The sequence below is a fragment of the Calliopsis andreniformis genome, unplaced genomic scaffold (assembly GCF_051401765.1).
Source record: "Calliopsis andreniformis isolate RMS-2024a unplaced genomic scaffold, iyCalAndr_principal scaffold0240, whole genome shotgun sequence".
Taxonomy (NCBI): Eukaryota; Metazoa; Arthropoda; class Insecta; order Hymenoptera; family Andrenidae; genus Calliopsis; species Calliopsis andreniformis.
In genome coordinates, this window is record NW_027480649.1 from 1 (window position 1) to 6,176 (window position 6,176).

The window sequence follows — 6,176 nt, forward strand, 5'->3', positions numbered from 1 at the left end:
ATTGCAGAAAGGATCGGGTTCCGTTTGTGGTTTATGAAGACCTCGAGTGTGTTTTAGAAAAAATTAAGGATAGTGTCGCAGATGAATGTATATCGCATGCATATCAACATCCTAGGGTATTCAGTATTGGATATTGTATGCATTGTTCTTATGATACATCATTATCATCATATCAATATCGTCGCGATATAGACTGCGTTTCATGGTTTATCCAGGAATTAAAGAATTTAGCACAGACTGTTAAATCTATATTATCTAATAATATCTCTATGGTGCACCTAACGAAAGAGCAGTGGGATGAATTTCACAATGTTATACATTACCATATTTGTGAGAAACCATTCGATATCAACGAAACACGTGTGCGATATCATTGTCATTTAACAGGGCGCTATAGAGGTCCTACACATGTTGACTGTAATATAAATTATAAAAACTCATTCCACGTCCCGATAGCCTTTCACAATTTATCTGGATATGATTCACATTTTATTATCATGGAATTAGCTAACGCATTTGAAGGTTACATTGATTTACTACCTATAACCAAAGAAAAGTATATTTCTGTTACAAAACATTTAAAAGATGTAACAGAAGAAGAATTATGTTGTCGAAATTATATAAGATTACGATTTATCGATTCGTATAAATTTTTAAATACTAGTCTTTGTAAATTAGCGTCTTTTCTCAGTAAAGATAAGCAAACAATTTTATAATCTAATCTTCAAATGTTGTCCACAGAAAAATTTGATTTATTGACGTGAAAGGGTGTCTTTCCGTACGAATACATTGATTGCTTTGGGAAATTAGAAGATTCTTGTTTACCATCGCTGGAATCTTTTTACAGTTCGTTGACTGATGAAATAGTATCCGAAAGCGATTACGCACACGCTGAGAACATATGGCATTCTTTCGAGATTAAAACTTTAGGTGAATACAGCGATTTGTATTTAAAAACAGATATTTTATTATTAGCAGATATTTTCGAAAATTTCCGTGAAAGTTGTATCAAGAGTTATGGTCTAGATCAGGCTCACTATTACACATTACCTGGTTTTATATGGGATGCTATGTTAAGGGGGCAGACTCCTTCGGGGCCTACTCCGAATCGATCGAAGCGCTGTTGCGAAGAAACGGGCATTAGTGAAAACATATAATTTATACATGCGACATTTGATAATGTGGCATCTAGCGTTATCCTGTTGAATTACAAATGAGAAGTGCGAAGGTATAATTGCCAAATCGCATCGTAGGAAAGTTCTGTCACGCTGTTGCCACATCAATTACAATTTTATGCATCAGTAAATCTCTACTGAATATGCCTTGAGCCGATATTTTGCTTCATACGGAATATAGAAAAGGACGGTGCGAGCGAGAAAGAAAGAGTATCACGAATGAAACAATACACATGTGCCCAAAATTATGAAAGTGGTCTAAGAAACAACATTTTCGTATGAGATTCACACAAAATTTCACATTTATAATAAATGTTTATTAATCAAGACTAATTATAATGTCACGTAATATAGAAATATTTTCTAATTAATTCAAATGTAATACTTTCAATATCCTAAAATAAGAAATATACAATTTAGACCACTTTCATAATTATGGGCACATATATATACTAATATGTGAAATCCTAAAACTTATATATATAGAATTGTAGGATGTTAGACACGTTTAGTTTTAAGCTTATTGTTAGGTATGATAATTTACGACTGGGTCGCGTCGCACGTTAAAGGACTGCAGGCCTGGCGAAGCGAACGGCGCAAGGCATTTTTCCTCGACCAGAATGGGGAAATGTCGTTAGGTTTGGAAAACCCATTCAAGAGGCCAAAAAGAACGCAAAGCGTGGGGCAGTTGACCGAACACCTCGGAAGGAGGAACAACCACGTTGTATTGGGCGAAAGGCCATTTTTGTCGCGTTGTTGTTAGATTATCATTAGGTTATAAGTACGATTGCTGGTGTGTTACATTTCAAATATATTTAATTAACTCTAATTTTGATCGCACTGACATTTGTTTCCTATCATACCATCTAAAATAATCCCACAGAATAAATAATTCATTAAATTCATGCTATTCATTCGTTCATTCATTCATACTTTTTAAGAAATAAACAAACGAAATTATTTTAATTTTTTTTTATTTAAAAATAAAAATGTTATAAGTGGTATAATTGTAATCTGTGAAAAAGTATACAAAAATTAGAATTATTTGAAATAAAAATTGAAAACAAAAAGAATTAAAAGCTACCACGAGATTCGAACTAGGCACCTACAGATTATGAAGGAATGCCTAATTCACACTCAACTAAGGTACTTTCTGGTAAAATTAGTGGATTAAACTATAACTTCTGAAACAATTCCAATTGTTTGTTTATAGTAAATAATAACTATTGAAGAATAATGATTTGTAAATCACCTTTACTTGCTACATTTTCATCGATCAAGAGTCACTCACACTGAACCTCTCGTACTGTTTGCAACGAGTGCAAGACGTTGCGAGTATTCATTAGCAATGTTATAATTTATACATTTAGTAAACAATAAACAACATGTATCATAATATAATGACAAAAACATTATAGGGGTATATATTTTTCGTAAAACCACACGTTTCAGGGCCCAATTTCGCACAAAATGCAGTTTAACTAAGAATGCTACTATTTTGTTCATAACGTAAAAATTCAAAATTCTATTTCAGCCGTATTTTGTGTTTTGGTTCATAGTATTTGCATACAAATTTGCAAAACGATCGATCAGCATGTTGTCAGTGAAAACAACGACAATATACTATTTTTTAATATATTTTTTAAATAAATTGATATTTTTAAAAACTATTTACATAGGTGGATTCGTCGTTCAAAAATACAGAATCGCCCCATTTATATCATTTTGCTATACGCATTAGTTTTGGAGATATTAAACGAAATATGTGTCAGATACTCCTAGAATTCGTTTCTTATTTTCTTCAGAAATGTAGGCATCTGGCCAACGTCAAGTCCCAAGAGTTTTTTTCAACCACTTCATACCATCATAAAAACGGCCTCCCTGCCAAGGACCCAAAACTTTCTCTTTACCCTCTTTTCCCCACTAAGCTTTTCCTTGTCCTTGCACCCCCTTATTTTGTCAGAAAGAATTAGACCACTGAACTGAACACATCGTTTTTGTAATAAAGAGTATTGAATTATATATCTCGACAATTCGTGTTTAATTTGCCATCCTCCGGGTATACGACATATGTTTTCCACCCCCAACTTTGGGGGTGGTTTTCACACCCTTTAGATGAATTAGAAGCAATAAAAAAATACGTGTCGAATATTTTCGGCTATTCTACAATCCTACAAAGTTTCATCAAAATCGGAGACTTTCACCTCGCGATGTTCCCTTATTATTAAGTATCAAAATCTCGGCTGGAGTTGGATTCGTTCGAGTTCTCCTGATGGGCAGAATTGTAATATGTACATACATATATGTGGCAACAGCGTAACGAAACTTTCAATACATTTTGGCAACTAAGCCTTTCTTGCGTCTGATTCGTGTATTCGATGAATACGCTATTCAGCTGTCAAATTCTAGATTACATTTACCGACTGATCTGTATTTTTATCGATGCTGATGGTAATATGACCAAATTGATTGAGATATACCATTAACGCTTCTAACGGCAAATCGTTGAACTATTTTTGTGTCAAAACGGGTGCACAACGAAAATTACGCTTTACGCCTTCAAGAAGTGTTAAATTGAGGAAAATCGCATTTCCACGATATTGTGCTAATTCAAGGAAGGGTGCTCTGGTGTGCTATGAGCTATGAACCATTAAATCGTGAGATATTTGCGAAAATGACACTTCGGCAGCCATCTTGCTAGTTTACAACAGCGTCTGTTTCATGCTTACAGTTTGTAATTTTACAGTTTTCTCAACGTATAGTGTTTATTGGAGTTTAAACGGACCAGAGCACCCTGTAGTGAAGTCTACTCGTGGGTTCTGTACCCGCGAAAAATTCATTTATGCAAGTATCGAGACGTAAAGCGTAATTTGCGGAACCGTTTGTCTCCCTCGCTCATCGCGTATACGTGTATGACTTTCTTTGCTTGTGTGAGCGCACGCACACAGCTCAAAACACAAGGAGTCTGCCCCCTTAAAGCATACTAAAGTTAATTTTGAATTGCTCACTGACATCGAAATGGTTTTGTTTACCGAGCGGTGTATACGTGGTGGTTTGAGTCAATGTTCTGGGAGATATGCGCAAGCCAATAATAAGTATATGTTATCCTATGATACATCGAAATCGTCATAGTACCTCATGTACTTTGATATAAACAATTTATATGGATGGGCAATGTGTCAACCATTACCATATGCAGGATTTCAATGGATCGATAGTGTTGAAAATTTTGATGTATCCTCAATTGCAATTGATTCATCGATAGGTTATATTCTTGAAGTTGATATAGAATATCCACAACATCTACATGATGATCATGCTGATCTACCGTTTTGTCCAACACGTGCCAAATCCCCTGGTAAGAAACAGGATAAGTTATTAGCTACACTATACGATAAGGAGCGTTACGGTATACATTACTGCAACTTACAACAGTGTATTCATCATGGTCTTCACATTACAAAGATACAACGCATTCTCGAATTTAATCAATCACCATGGCTTCGCGATTATATAGAACTCAATACTCAATTTCGAACACATGCATCAAATGATTTTGAAAAAAATTTGTATAAATTAAAGAACAATGCAGTATTTGGTAAAACAATGAAAAATGTTCGAAATCATCTTGATGTAAAACATCTGACAAAATGGGATGGAAGATTTGGTGTACAGGCAATAATCTCAAAACCTAACTTTCAAAGCAGAAGTATTCTTTCAGAAAATTTAATTGCAATTGAGTTGCGTAAACTTATGGTTAAATTCAACAAATCAATTTACGTTGGTATGGCCATTCTAAACATATTCCACTACGATTATATGTGTCCATTACACCAACGAAGATGTAAAATTATGTATACTGACACAGACAGTTTAATTTATTATATTCAATGTGAAGATGTTTATGAGATGATGAAATGCGATATCCATAGATTCGACACCAGCGATTATCCAAAAGACAATGTATATGGTATACCGCTTGTCAATAAGAAAGGGCTGGTTCGATGAATTATGAAAACAGTGATTCAATAATGACTGAATTCATTGGACTCAGAGCAAATGCGTATGCTTTGAAAGTGTTTGGTAAAAAAGATGTCAAAACGTTGAAAAGTGTCAAAAACAATGTTGTTGCCAAAATGATCAATTTCGATGATTACAAGCATTGTTTACGCAATGCATATGAAATAACTCGTCGTCAGTCATTCATAAGATCTAAATTGCATAAGGTACATATTGTAACAAAATTGAAAATTGCTCTCAGTCCATATGATGATAAGCGATATCTTATATCTGATTCAAATGATACACTAGCTTGGGGGCATTATAAAATAAAATTGTAAAGGATAGAAGCTGTACAATAATAGATTAAAATTATTTTACGAAAATCGATTTATTTGCATCTTTTATATTAACGTTATAGCAAAAACATCCTTTTATGTTTACAGTACATTATTTTCATGTATCCATGAATTGCGTGAATTATCAAACCTTAACCATTTAACATATACTTTATCATCCTACTTACGTAATACTTTTTCCACTAAATACACATCGGGATTGATAACGCGTTGTAATTCATGCTCATAAAATCCTCCTGCAATAGGCTTTCCGCATGAATCTTGCAGCAGATAAGTCACAGGATTAGTTATCTATACTTTGATTATCTTGAACACTTCAGGAGTCCAATATGGTGTATATCCTTTGTCGGAAACGGTTTTGTATTTGCTGACGCGTACAGAGACACCAACCTTAAATCTCGGTGAAGCAGCAATCTTTATATGGCTATATACTGTGTTCAAAAGCTTACCAGCAATTGTAGGGGCAACACCACATGGTCGCATTCTAATAGTCCTATGTTTCCGTATGTTGTATTCAGCCACAAGGTTCGGTAATGCGTCGATCCATCTGTATGTTCCAATGAGTACAAATAGTTTCCAAATAGGATGCTTTAAAGTACGATTAAAACGTTCCTCGATGGACGCCTTCATCACTGAATATGTT

At 34.3% G+C, this 6,176-nt stretch overlaps 1 pseudogene; it reads left to right on the forward strand.

Annotated features, from left to right (window-relative positions):
* Positions 1-4,193: 4,193 nt before the first annotated feature.
* LOC143187761 (uncharacterized) lies at positions 4,194-4,692 on the forward strand (annotated as a pseudogene).
* Positions 4,693-6,176: the final 1,484 nt, after the last annotated feature.